This window comes from Thalia democratica, chromosome 1 (assembly GCF_965202585.1).
Source record: "Thalia democratica chromosome 1, ktThaDemo2.hap1.1, whole genome shotgun sequence".
NCBI classification, from domain to species: domain Eukaryota; kingdom Metazoa; phylum Chordata; class Thaliacea; order Salpida; family Salpidae; genus Thalia; species Thalia democratica.
Window position 1 is genome coordinate 81853454 of NC_139165.1, and position 15950 is coordinate 81869403.

Below are 15950 nucleotides of genomic sequence, written 5' to 3' on the forward strand. Positions count from 1 at the left end.
ATCTCAGGATTTTAGTTATTTGAAGGAAGTTCTTATAAACTATTAAAGTTTTTTAATCTAAAACAAGATTTCTAACATTTATTTTTTATGAATACCCCATTGTCAAAAAGTTTGAAAATCTCCCCCTTACTATAAGAAAACCTGAAGTAACTACACCCTAGTTTTTTGTTTCTTTATTACAAATCCTATAATACTTACTCCAATGATCTTAATATTATATAAATTATTCCACACAAGCTAAACTTGAAAATAATAATATGTTCAGCCTAAGATAAAAAATGCCATTTTTATTTTCCTCCTAAATATAAAACCTTCTTGATATTTAGTGTAAGTGTTAAGTTTTCTGTAAAATATACCCAAACACTTTTTTTTGCAGTTCTCCACAAGCCCTTGAGTATTTAATGCATGAAGATCACTGATCTAGTGGAAGTTAACTGTTGCCTCTTTACTAGTTAAAATTGAATTTGGTTTATAAGTTATTTTAACAACTTTCTTAAAGGTTTAGGTTACGAGTAACAAGTTTTTAACATTAAGTTTTAATTATGTGAAAAAAAACTGAACCTTTATCAACAATCAAATGGTTCACCTTACAGCTAATAAATTAATCTCATTAATTTTTTTTTTTTAAGATGAGTGAATGAAGAAAAAATAATAGCAATTAAACTTGTTATTACTACAAAATGTTTTTTTTTGCATATAAAATGTTCAAACAAGTTTAAATTTTTAGTTTACAACTTTGTCAACAATGTTATTAAGCACATTGTTTTAGCGCCTGTTAGTATTTTGTTCATACACTTAAAATAATATTTTGTAAGCAAAATAGTTATTTATAACAGATATTTTTATTTCATTTGTATACCACGCTTTATGACTTATCAAACTAATGGTTTTCCGGATCTTTTAATTAAACTTTTTCTAAATAACATTCTATACAAAAAAAATCCAGATTATTTTTAAACCTTTTGAACTGTTAATTCTAAATTACTTAATGATAATAACTGTACTTCTTATTTATTATTAACCATATTTGCTATATTTTTTTATTTAAAGTTCCGAAACTTGAGGAAAATTAAGTACTACTATAAAAGTCTTTTAGGGACGGATATATCAAAATATAATCTTTGCAGTTTGTGTTATTGTGGAAAAAAACACTTATATTATTTAAAACCTTTTCATGCAAAAAAATATTGAACTAAACATTTAAACACCACTATTGTGTAAAGAACAACTATATATTACGTTTTAAAAGTTGCTGCCATAAAAAAAAAATTTTAGCTTTTTTGTACAGATTGTTTCGAAGCTAAAACAAATTTATCATTCCAAAGTTATTGTTTGGTGGGCCTTACGTTGCTTACGAGTAACTACAACCAATTATAAGTCTATCTATATATACATAATGTTTTAGATGTTTCTTTATTCATTTGTACCTGAAGACCTGACTAGCAGTATAACTAACTTGCTCCAATTGAACGTACCTTAACACCGATTTAGTAAAATTTAGAATGTTCTAAAAAAAAGTATTTACGTTTGTATTAAAAATTATCTCAGATATACAAATTTCATTAAAAAATAATTATTAGACAGATTAATTAAATTTATATTTTGATAAAACTTAGTTTCTTTATTTTACCATTATCTAAAAAAAATACTTTCCTATATTTCAAAATCCTTTAATCCTACTTAAAATTCTTTAAAGATATGTAATAAACTTTATTTTAGCATTTTTATACGAACTAAACAACAAAATGGGCATGAAAAGAAATCACGTAACTTCAATCTCAAGTGAACCGAAAAGAAAGCAGAAAATAATTGTGAAACGTCACTGCTATAATTTGATTAATGGTTGTAAGGTTGTCATTTGCGATACGCGGTTTAAAAAGTCGAGTACTGGCGAAAGTTTCTTTAAAAAATACAAAATAACAAACTATATTGCATCAGGAGGAAACGGAGTTGTCTGCAAAGGTAATTCTTTATAAATTGATTATTATTGAATGTAAATTCAACAAAAATATGAAAAGTTTTTAAATATGTTTAAACACGTTACTTATCAAACTTAAAATGTAAAACTTCAAACTGATTCATTTAAAAAAGTTTTATTTTACAAGTATAAACATTAAAACTAATAAAGTAGTTGCAATCAACAACAATAAATTTTACACATCCAAAAATAAACTGCCAAATGAAATAAAAGCCCATAAAAAGGCTTTAAAAGCCGTGTAAGGTACAAAATATGAAAATAGTTAGTTTTATTGATTTATGTCAAAGATTTTATGTTATTTACTAACATAAGTTTTATGTAATCTTAAAAAAAAAAGTTTTAGTTTACCTTTTGAGTTTTTTTCTGACAATTTTTTTTTTGTAAGAATTTAAGTACTTATTTATTTAGTTATAGTAAACTAGAAATATAATATTTTAAAATTAACAGTAAGTATAAATAGTTTTATAAATATAAATAGTTTTGTTTAAACTTGCATAATTTTTATGTTTTGTCTATTTCAAAAATCGTTTATATACCAAAATAAGGCAGTGGTTTAACGAAAGTTTAACCTTATAATACTTTTTACAGTTGTAATCAAGCTTGAAGATTGGTACGTTTTTGATAAGTATTATGTGCTAGTTCTGGAATATTTAGAAAATAATGAAAGTCTTTGGGACTATGTAGACAACCAAAGTCTTATCGAAGAAAGCTGTGCAAAGAAATTGTTTTTGGAGGTATTTTAAAACTTTAAGACTACTGTTACAAAATATTTAATGCATAGTTTGTTAAATTAACAAAACGTATAGTTTGAATTTACTTAGTTTAATAGTTTTTTTAATCAACTTTTAAGCATAATATTTTTTAGATAATTGAGACTGTTAATGTTCTAAACAAAATCAGAATATATCACTTCGATATTAAACCAAACAACATGCTTATTGGATTCAGTAATGGAAAACCGAGTATTAAAATAATTGACTTCGGACTTTCTAACTGTAAAATTCATAAGGTAAGTTCTTGAACGTTGTATTTTTTTATCAATTAAAAAAAAAACATTATTTTGACAAAAGTTAGTCTGTAACCAAAGTGTTTTTTTTCTTTTAAATAAACTTCGATAAATTTATAAATAATATTAATTCATTTAACAGTTTAAATAAATGTTTTACAGCACAGTTATGTTAAATTAAGACTAATAATCTATCAGCGTTTTTATTCTTTAAATAAATTAGTTTAAAATAAAAGACTGCTTTTAACATTTCAATAAAAACATAGGTAAAAACTATGGAAAATACCAATTGGAACTTATGGTTACAGATCACCAGGGGTAATAAGGAAGAAATGTTTCTATTTCGCTGATATTTGGGCCACTGTGCTCACTCTATACTACATGGTGACTGGGTGGCATTTGTTTGATAATGATAAAAAAATTGACAATCTTAACAAGTTTATAGCGGTCACATCCTTCGAAGATTTCGTGTTGTATGTGTTGAAAACAATTCGTATGAAATCTGAGATAAATGAGCAAAGCTTAGAAATTTCACATGTATGGTTGAACGATAATTTGTGTGACGAACAAGTTTTAAAATTTTAAACTAGTTACTCGTATGTAAATTTATCGTGGTTTATTTTATATCGTTTTCACAAACAAATAAAAGTGTGTGAAATTTAATAAATTTCCAGTAGAGTATTTTGCTAAAACTGTTTTTTTTTTAACAATAACCTTAAGGTAGTTTCTCTAATAAAATAAAATTGCAGTCGAGTAATTAACTATAAACCTAAAGTATCAAAGAATTCTTGATTTAGACAATAAATATTTTTCTAGCACAAAGTTTTTAGTTTCATAAGTTTTAGTAAATCTTGTTTTAAATAATTTTTCATAGAATAAATGTCAAAAGGTGGCAGTAGTGTACTTAGTGAATAAAACCATTGACCAACGGCTAAAAAAAATAAGTCTATAGCGTTAGATAGGATAAAGAAGTATGTATTTTAAAAATAATTAGTATTTCACAGCAAATGGAAAATTTAATCTAAACGGTTATACACCAAAACTCCTCTGGATTATAAAAAAAAAAAATCTCGTTTAAAATAGTATGTTTTTAAATCAAAAAATAAATATCTTACTTAATTAATTATAATTGAAACAAATGCTACTAAAAATGCCTAGTTTCGTTTTTACTGTAATAAATGAATAAGTTTAAAGCTTAACAGTAGTCCAATTGAAGATTAATGCAAAACAAGAACAAACATTAAAAGCTAAAAATTAATAAATAAACATTATTATTCAAAATAGTAATCTAGACTTCATCTTTTGATTTTTAGAAAAAAAATCTCAACTACAAAATGAGAAATAACATATTAAATCTTTTAAGATTTTATTATGCAACCTTAGTTTCGGTCGGAGACCTCGACAGTGCTTTTATAAAAAATCTAAAAAGATATGTAACAGTCACGGAAAATAGTATTTAAACAATAACAAAAAAAATAATTTACTAAAAAAACGAATTTAATTTTTTTGATATTTTTTTCTTCTGGTGAGTTTTTAAAATAAACATTGTTCAAATAAGTTCAAGTTATTAGTTGTAAAAGAGTTCTAAGTTAAAATGTATTTCAATGTAGCTAATTTTAATTGTGAAGAAGTTGTCGAAAATTTAAAGAATAATATGGTTTCAATGACTATGAAAAATTTAAAATTTTGCTGTAATGTTTTTTGTATATATTTTTCAGTTTCCTGAAAATGTTAGTTAAATAAAAACTTTCGGAGAGCATCCATAAAGCCAATATTACGGACAACTAAAGGCTTAAATTTTGAAACATAGCACTTTCAAGCAAATTTAATTTAGTCAAAACTGAACACTTCTCCAGAAGATGACTTAAAAAAGCTATTACAAAAAACAAATTTAGGCAGTAGTGATCTAAGCCTTAGCAACTCAAAGTATCTTTTTTTTCAAAAAACTATATAAATTATCACAACAAACACATGTGAACTTAAACAAGTACTTTGCAGTTAGTATTTAACTTTAACGATAACTAATACTTAGGTTAAAAGATAAAGTCTACCTCTGTTTTTATTAAACTGAAAAATAGTAAGATTCACAAATTTTAACTATTTTCTTTTTTTTCAGGTAATCTTAAAATTTTTTTTTAATGTTCTCCTTTTTTGAACGATATATAAAATTATTAAAATGATAGTAATGAATTAATAATGTTTTTTTTGTAATTTTTTGTATCAATTACTATGATTAGAAAATAATTAACGCTGAACGAAACATAGGTACTTCGTAACAGTTTTCTATAACATAACGCTGTTATATGTTTTTCAACTTGGTTATTTACGGTGATCGACTGGACAAGTGAAAGGTTCCTTTGTACACCAGGTCGTTAGACCAATATTTTTGAGCGCTTTTTTTATCGTTCAATAAAAAATGATGAGATTTAATCAAATCAAAACAAGAAAGTGTTAAAACATTTGTGAATTAAAGACATACTATTTCTGTTATTCGATTATTGTGATATGCAAAAAATATTCAGGCTAAACTTAATCTCCATTTTTTGTTCAGTATACCACTTCAATAATTAAAAAAATAATTATTTCAATATTTTGTGTGTTTTATAAACAGGTATTCAACAATAAGTCCTGTATATATAACAAGTAGAAAGATAGTATGTATGTATTTATAAAAAATCACTTAATATTATAAACAAAATAAGGTCGAAGAATTTCAGTTGCTTTAATATAATTATAGTAGAAATGGTTTCGATATTTAACGTATATAAAAATTAGTTGTATAAATTTTGAAACAATACTTAGTTTTAATAGAATTTTTAACCTTTTTTTTGTGTAAATTAAAAAAGTTTACTGTTAAGTGCGCCAACTATGAACCTAATGTTTTTAAAACTGACAGTTAAAAGTGGTAGTTGTAAAAAAGTTACATTTTTCTATCATAGTTTGCAATAAAAAAAAAACAGTAAAAACTGTTTAAAAACAAATTATCTTAAGAAGTCTAGTTATATTTATATATCAGGTAAAATAGATAGACTAGCTTCAAAAGCAACTTTACTTAAAAACTTAAAAATGTAGGTATTATGAAAAAAAAATTATAGGAGTAGATACTATATTTAAAAAATATATTTTGATAAAATTATGTTTACTACATTAACTAATAAACTTTTATTTCTATTAGAATGAATATAAATTAAGATCAGTACAAGAAACTAGTATAAATTTTCAAACAATTTTTTTAATAACCTAGATGCTAAAATTTTATCACAATTAATAGAAAAAGTAACTTTCTATTGTTTTAAAACTAAAATTATATTAAATTTCTGATTTTTTTTTGTAAAATATTAAGTTTTATTCTTACATTTAAAATTTGTAATAAAATATAATTGATAATTATTACAAAAAGCATCTATTGATTTCAATAAAAAAAATGTGTTTTATTTAAAATTATAATTTTTTTAAGTAATAAAATGTAAAATATGAGTAGTAAAACATAAATATTTTACTATAACAAGATGTTTAAATACTCAAAAATCAAGTATAAACATAAAAATCACTTTTAAGGCTATTCTATTTTACCTGATAATTAAACATAACAAAACTTATTAAAATATTTTAATTTAAATCAACCTTTACTAATTTTATTTTAATTGAAGACTATTGTAGAATAAAATAATTTTTTTATAAATTACCATCTCTAACTGAAAAGGTTTTTTAAATATTAGTTTCATAGTTGGCGCGCTTATATGTAAACTTTTTAATTTGTGTGAAAATAAAAAATTATAATTAAATTGTTTTTAAAATTGATAATTGTTTTGAAGTTTAAGTTTATATGTAATTTTTTTATACGTTAATTGTAGAGATTACTTTCTATTGAAACTACATTAAAGCAACTAAAATGTTTTGACTTCATTTTGTATGTAATATTAAGTTAAACTTTTTATAAACATTATCTTAACACTTCTTATAATTACAGGAAAGCACTTGTTGAATACCTGTTCAAAAAGCCTGCAAACTGTTTTTTTGGCTCATCACAATAATCGAATAACAAAAATAGAATGTTTTTAATATAAAAAAGTTCTAACATTTTCTTGTTTTGATTTGATTAACTAACCAAGCTGAAAATTGTATAACAACGTTATTGTATATAAAAATGTTACAAAATACCTTTGTTTCGTTCAGCTTTAATTATTTTCTAATCGTAGTAACTGACACAAAGAGTAAAGAAAAAACTAAAAATTTTGAATTAGTTATTATTCTTTTCATAATTTCAGTGTTCGTTTAAGAAAAAAACAAAATTAATAATGACAAAAAACGTTTTTTAAGATCTCATGAAAAAAAAAAACAAAATATATATCGTGAATAGTTTAAGTTTTGAATCGTACTAAGTTTTAATGAAAATAAATTTATGCAAAACAACATTTACTGTGTAAAACAACTTTAATTTTTATCTATAACGGTATGATCACAAACTTTAGTTTCTTTTGGTTAAAGAATAAATATTACAATTATATACGGTTTGAAATATCATCTAGCATTTTTTATTTTACAGTACTTTTTTTATTTTAAAATGAATTTTGAATTTTAATATGTATACGAACTATTAACTATTTGCTTAAGCTTACATGTGTTTGTTGTGATTAATTACGACATTTGTAGAAATAAAAACAGTATACTTTGAGTTGCTAACGCTTAGATCATTACTGCCAGAATTTGAGGTTTATGAATTTCTAGCAGTTGTTATTGCTAAAGTTATTTTAAAAGTAGTATTTAGTTATGACTAGTTTAGGTTTGAAATGTAGAAAATTTAAGCTTGAAATAATAGAATCTTATATATAATAGTTCGTATTTAATAAAAAACAATTGAGAAAACAGCTGAACAAACAAAATAATATTCTTTTTCTTTGTTTGTGTGTATATATTTAAAATAAAACTAACTAGTATTAAAGATAATTTAAAAATATTTTATAAAAAATATTTAAAATTTGTTTTTTATCAAGCTTAAAAATTGAAATATTTACAATTATCAATTTAACATTTATAATTACTTACAAAATAATCAAAATAAAACAAACATCCTTTTTATTGTTTATTAAACATTTGGTTTTAATTGAACTCCGATAAAACTTCATATTCTGTGACGACATGGTCTTTGTAATTTTAATTGTTTTTATTCTGTTTCTTATAGTTAAACAGAAGCATCGTTATCACAATGATTACCTTGATAAACCGAAAGCTAAAATACTTTTAATAATGTCTTGGTTTTAAGTATCATTCTCCCGCTCAAAGGTTTTGGTGACTTTTGTAAATGGTTGTAGAGTGCTAGATTAAAAATGGCAATCCAGTACAGCAGTACAAAAATTTAAACTTTTTTTTTAGACATTAATTAGATAGACTTTTTTCTTTCTTTTTTTTTTGTACGTTTAATGTTTTTTTTTTCTTATAAATATATAAAAACAGTTAATTTGTATACATACTAAATTTTTCATTTAGGATCTGCTTTCGATCTAAAAAACACTTTAGCAAGTAAATTAACTAGTTTGTACCGAGGGACGTGTTTTGACTTTACCAATGTAAACATTGATTAAATTAACTTTTGGTTTAGTTTTTTTGATCCACCATTGTTTTGTATAATTTAAGTTATCTGGTTAAAAAATATATTTTTGTAATTGTTGTTGATCGAAAAGTACTAAAATTGAAGAATTTAGTTTAGTTATAAAATTACTAACCTACTAGACTTATTAGACATTTTTCTGTATAATGCAGCTCGCAAGTGAAATTCTTTAAAAAAATTCACGATTATAAAAGGACTGTGTCCTTATTTTTCATAACATTTAAAAATAAACTTATTTTATGTAAATCATTTCAAAAAACAGCAGTAATAATATTTTAGTGTTAAGTATCTCAAATCTTCCCTTGGTTGTGTGTTCTTCTTCGTGACTTTTTTATCTTTATCAAAATCGTTTTAAATAAAAAAGGATTTTTTATTTAACAAAAAAATCTACAAATTTATTAGTATTCGTTATATTGCCTAAAGTACTTTCAAATTCTTCTTTAGTAGGCAATTAGAACTGATTAATTCAAAATCTTCTTGCATATAAAAGTTTAAAAAAAAAGGATATTATGACGTAACTATAAATTAAGTTTTAAGGTAAACTTTGTTTTAAAATACTTTTCAAAGACAGGCATTTTAAACAAAGTTTACCTTAAAACTTGATTTATAGTTACGTCATAATATCCTTTTTTTTTTTATATGCAAGAAGATTTTGAATTAATCAGTTCTAATTGCCTACTGAAGAAGAATTTGAAAGTACTTTAGGCAATATAACGAATACTAATAAATTTGTAGATTTTTTGTTAAATAAAAAATCATTTTTTATTTAAAACGAATTTAAACAGCAAAAAACATATTATTCTCTTTTAAAACTCGGTATATTTAAGTAGAATTATTAAGCAATAGATTAAATGAACACTATTTTGTTTTTTTTTCATTAACTTTCGTATGCTAATTTACAGAAGCTTTCAAACATAAATTTTACAAAACCTAGCTATAAATTGTCTAAATAATAGTTTAAATGACCAATCAAAATTAAATAAACAGGCTGATTATTTTTGTAAGATACGTTTATAATAAATAGTCTAAATTTAGATAGACATACATTATTTGTAAATAAATAATGTTTAAAAATAGTAAGACAATGTATACTTAACACCATTTTATTTGTTAACAAATGTTTGTTAAAATAAAATTTAAATATTTTGATGATATAGCATAATTGTATGTAGTAAATATAAAAAAGTCTTAGAATAATATGTTATAAAGTATAACAAAAACTAAATTAAAACTTATACGGCCTTTATTATACGAAAAAGCGTTTCAGAACAAAATAGTTTCACACTTTTGCACAAAAACAACAATCAGTTGTTGCTTTAGAAGTTCCTAGTTAGAACTACTCGAAAGGTCAAACTGCTTCTTGTTTTCTTTCTGCTTCTTCCACTCACTCGGGCGGAACCTTGGCGGCGGCGTGCGGTCCTTCCTCATGTCACGTGACCTGTTCTTCACAAACTTTTTGTGCACCGCGGCGGATATGCTGTAGTACACCTTGTGGTACATTTTGGGGAGGGCGTAGGGCTGTTCGAAGGCGCAAGCCTCGGACAAGTCCCTCATGCCGGCCGGGTCGACGATGTTTCTGACGATGTACTTCGCCACCGCCTTGTCCTTCGGCACTCTGGCGCCCGAGGCCTCGCATCTGACGAACTTGACGTGACCGCGTCCTTTCTTGTTCCTTCCGTTGTTCCTTCTTTTCTTAGTCATAATGATTGCTTTTTCAACGAGTGTATTTTAATAATAATAATTTTTCTGCTTTTAGAAAGATGTTTAAGTTTCTTATGCAGTTTTGTAGACATTTGTAAGTGTCTACAATTTTAGGTTAATTGAGGCTAAAAAGTGTTTTTATTTAAAAAGTAAAACATTTTAGTTTTTACAATAGTTAAACGTTTCACTAGTTCTGAAAAAATTTGAGCACTGGTAAAAGTCACAAATTGAAAAAAGACAAGTTGCAAATTTATTAGAAATATCATTAAAACCTCCCTGAAAACCTGAACGAAAAACTAAACTAACCTATTTTTTATTACAAAAACTGCAACTAATCTTGAGTCATTCTGAGATTTGCTTAAATCTTAAAGTTTATATAAGATCTGCAAAATACACCCACTAAATATATTTACCACACTTAGATTGCTTTTTTTTTTTGTATCTAAATTTTGAAACTACCAGAAAAAACGTTTAACTGGTGAAAATAAATGTATAACTAAAATTGACAATGAATATTTTACATTACTTATAATATGATTAACTACTGTGGTTCTTTTATTTCTTAAGAGAGAGAAAGATATAAAAAAACAAGTAAGTAATGTAACACTAAATGTTTTGTTAAATTAAAAATTACAAACAATAAAAGTAATATTTACTAAAAAATCTTAAAATACTTAAACGATTATAACATTAATGTCATCAGAATAACTCGTTTAAGCACTGACTAGAAACAATTATAAACACTTAATAATACTTAATTAATTTATAATTTTAATTTTTATAGTTCTTCAACTTTTCAATTTTTAAATCGCCAGAACGAGATTTTCAATATATATAGTAGATGGTAGAAATGGTGACTCAATTAAAAAAGTTTAAATACTTAAAAATGTCACTTTAAAAAATCTTTAGTTCAAAATAATTCTTTACAACTAGTGTGAAAATTAGACCTAGTAATTAAATCACATATAGACCTAATTCTGCACAAAAATTTTTAATAACTTGAGTTTTTAAATGGACTACAATATTTAAACTCTAAGCTAAAAATATATGCTTTTAAACTTTATATTAACTTAAAACTAGGAAAACTGACTTTGTTATACTTAGTAAAGCTTATAACAAAATAAAAATTTGTTAAATGGTTGTACAGGGAAAAACTAAAAAATATCAAAGGTATTTAAAATTAAATCAAAAGTAAGTAAGAACTATGACAAAAATCTAATCTTAGTTTCTTGAAAATAAATCTAAATTAGCTGTTACGGCCTAGGAATTTATAAGCTTTCTAAAATTCAAACTAGCCTGAGTTGGACTTAAATTTTCAAAAAATTCAAACTTATTTAATTAACCTGCATATCATACCAACTGTACATTAAACATAGACTGTTCTTTATCAGGTTTACTTAATATACTCTTCTTTGAATGATCTAAACACAATATAATTTTATTAATTGTTGTTGTATAATCCTTCATTTCTTTAGTTGTTGTTTATAATTTGCTTGTTAATTATAATGATTTAAAGTATATTTTAATTTTATTTAATCTAAGTTAAAATAATTTTACCACTAAATAACTTTTTATTGCAACATAATTTTTTATATCTCTAGTTATTGTTTATAATCTGCTTTAACTTTTTTAAACACTTTGAATCAGTTTGGATTAGCGTTTTATTAAAGCAAAATCTAAACTTTGTACATTAGTGTTTAATAATTCTTTTTTCATTGTAATATAATCCTTTAAATCTTTAGTTATTATTTCAAAATTATTTTAATTTATTTTAAACAGTTTGAACTAGTTTTTTATTTCACTTAAAGAACATAAAAACCAAATTAATACATTTTTATCTATATATAATGATTCTTTGTTACATAATCGTTTGTTTCTTTAGGTAAATTTTTATTATCTTAAACTTATTTTCTAAAACTTTGATTTTTTAACCAATTGCAAGTAAAAACGGCAAATTTTAATTTTGACACGTGTGCATTTAATAAATTATCTTTAGTAATGAAAATATATGTTAGTCTAACATCAATTTCCGCCTACATTTTTTGATTAAAATTTTTGAAATAAGTACTAAATTTTTATATGAATACAACAAAAGGTTTATCACAAAACTACAGGTTTAAAAACGTATTGCGCTAAATCCATGTACTTTTTTACATCATCCTGTTTCTTTTTACGTTTTTATTAAGCTAACGAAAAGGCTTTAGTCTATTTAAAGAAAATACTTTATATAAAAAGTGTGTCTACCCATAAATTACGCTGCTGCACAGATGAGTACATTTAAAGTTTTTCTTTCCACTCGTGTAATTTTTGTATGTTCTAATGTTTTTCGAGGTTTCGTTCAAACTGTTAAAGATCACACAGAAAAAAGTTTTTATCTTGCAGACGTAACCATAGCATTCTCTAAATGGCTTATCACTAAGCAAAAGTTAGTAAAGTAAAAAATTGTTTTTTGTGGTCTCTTCCAGGGGCGTCGCGTGGGGTGTTGCACTGCCGCAACTGCACCACCTTGAAATTTTTTAAGAAAAAAAATAAGTATCTATAACGTTTTCGTTATTTTTTTGAACGAAATCTCTTTTAAAACTTCAATTTTTAAAACGACCATTTTGCCCAATTCACTGCCGCAAACTCTTAGCTGACTGCCGCAAATGAACTCAAAAAAGCAAAATTTCTTCAAGAATTACCGCAAAATCAATATCTTGCGGTAAGTAAGCTAAGTTGAAAATTCCCTAAAACAGGACTTGTTTAAGTATCATCTACAAGCTATTGTAAACATAAAATAAAAACAAAGCGAGCTACTGCAAAGGATTGAACTTGAGTTTATGTACCCACATGATTTTTTAAATTTAACAGATCACTTCTATTAAAAGATTTGTCATAAATTGCATATTTTGAAAAAAAAGATAAAAACCCTAAATCACCAAAGTCTTAAATTTTTGATTTTTTATTTTAATCTGCATACATAAACTTAACTATAACTGATTATTGTTATCATAAAGTTAATAAAATAAATAATAAAATTCAAGTTCTGAAAAAAAGAATTAAGAAGTTTATTATAAACTTCTAGTTCACTGTTACAGAAAAATATTTTAGATTTTTATTAAATAAAAAATAGTATTATTGAAACAATCACATATTTAAAAAAAGTAAATAGCCTTAATTTAGAAACTTTGATTACTTAGAGTAGTTTAACATTTTAGGAAAATTTAGTCTACCTCTACTTTATATAACTTTTGGTTTAATTTTTTCATAAACAAAGCAAAAATTTTAGATAAAATTGTTGAAACATGGTTGCCTTACCTCATAATCAGGATAACTTAGAAATGTTAAAAACTCAAGATGACCCAAGATAAATTAAAACAGACCAAATTGGAAAAATATTCAGGCTGACTAAAGCAGTTTTAATTTTTACTCTGAAAATAACAAGGTTATTTAAAATTAAAAAATAATTGTTTTACCCCTATGGCTAAATGAAAACTAACTAACCAAACTTTTACTTCTATAATGGTTACATATTTATAAATTATCTTTAAAATTCTTGAAAAGTTCAACAGCCTCACAACTAAACTTAAAAAAGTTGAACTCCTGAGAAAAATACTGTCATCAAAATGAAAAACAAATAAATATTAAATAAAGAAAAGATACCCTTAAAAAACTATTGAATTTTAAACCTCCAACAAAAAACATTACATTTAGAAAAAAAGTTAATAAAAATCTTAAAGTTTGTTGAAAAAAATTGTGCAAAATAGTGTGGTATAAGGGGGGGGGGGTGTATAGGCACTTTTTTACATGTTGTTCTTATTTTAACTTTTTCAGAAAGCTAATAGTAACTCTTTAATAAACTTGAAATTTCCAATTAAACTTTTAGTTACAACCAGTCAAAGCCAGAGAGTACAATGGTTTATTATACAAGGAGCAAACCAAAACAGCAAAAAATACAATTTTACTGAAAACCTATATTCTCCATCATTTTTAAAACAATTTTTAATTAAACTTTTTCATCCTAATTTTTTTTAAACTTTATACTTTTGTTGAAGAGAAATTTTAAATTAAATTTTAAATTTTTAAGTATCAATATATATTTTTATAAATAAAAAAAAAAAACTTTTGTTATAACTTTTTTTTTCTTGGTGTTTTAAATATCTAATTTAGCAATTTTTTTTTGTTTTATAAAAAAAACATCTAAAGATTTTGAGGCTAACTTATAAAAAAAATGATATGATTTTAGTGATTTGATTTATTTGTTGTTTGAGTTTATATTATAAAAATAAGGATTCATTTGTACCTCTGACTGTGAATTACCATATCTCAAAAATTTTAAGAATTTTTTATATTGATAAAAGATGACTTGTAGTTAAATCAAAACTGAATAAAGTAATTTCAGTAAAATAATTCTAAAGTAGATGTTAAGGGCATAAAGGGGGGGGGGGGGGTAAAACATTTTTTTAAACACTGTTTTAGTTTGTGCCTCCCATTATGAACCTTTTGTTGCCTTTGACTTTGACCGGCTATACCTTAAAACATATACTGAATTTTTAAAATCTGTAAAAAGCATCTTGTAGCTTAGTAAAAACTACATAAAATAAGATCAAATTGTTTCATCCCCCCTATGCCCTTAAAAGCAAAGCTTATCTTCAGGTGTAGCAATAGTTCAGTTGTTTTCAAACTTGACAGTAAAAACATATTTTTATTAAAATAATTGATATTTTTTTAAATTCTGCACCACCTAAAAAAAATACCACGCGACGCCACTGGTCTCTTCCTTATTTTCCTATTTTAGCGTAGAGAAACCTTATCGTAAGTATGTAAAAAAGTGATATACAGCTAAACATAAGACTTCAAGCATGCTTTTTTCAGCCAAAATTTTTGAAGTTGACACTAGTTTTATTTAATAATACATTAAAAAGTAAACTTACTTTGTTTTTGTAATGAATATATTTAGAAACCAAAAAATAACTATAGTATTTGGAAGTCTACAGGATTTAAAATAATGTTCTTGAATCAGGCCGGATCATAATATCAAATAAACATTTTACTAATTAAGTATTTCCAATAGTATGGCTAAAAATGCACAATTTTTTATACTTCACAACTGTAACGATTAATAATCTTATAAATTATTATACTTAACCATGAACTAAAAGTTATTAGTTAGTTGCCTTTTGTAAAGATGAGACCCACCTGGAAATTAGTGTGAAAAAAAGTTCCGTTAGAACACTAATTAATAATTGACATTTAAAAATGCTTTTTTTTTGAATAAAAGTACCAGGACAAATTGTTGTCGCTTCATAATCGTCGAATCTGAAGGCAAACAGCAATGATTTTTGAAGTACATGTAAATTGTTCCCGAAAAAGACTTAAACTTTTTTACAAAAACGTTTTTGCTAATTTGACACATGCTGACTACATTTGCAATAAAAATATTTTCACTTAACAGTCGTACAGGCATATCAATAAACTCTTATATAAATAAGTTTAATAAAGAATAATAATCCGCTTGACAAAAATAGTGCAACACACTTACTGATAAATCTTCGTAATTGTTCAAGTACTTATACTAAAGAGAAATAAAAATAGTTAATTTTCTCTGTTACCCCAACAGTTTCAATTATCGCTAAAAAAATAGTTTCTTAAATTTTTAATTATGATTTTGTAGCAGA

General features: G+C 24.4%; 1 pseudogene; it reads right to left on the reverse strand.

Moving 5' to 3' along the window:
- Positions 1 to 9918: 9918 nt before the first annotated feature.
- LOC145840279 (small ribosomal subunit protein eS26 pseudogene) lies at positions 9919 to 15950 on the reverse strand (annotated as a pseudogene).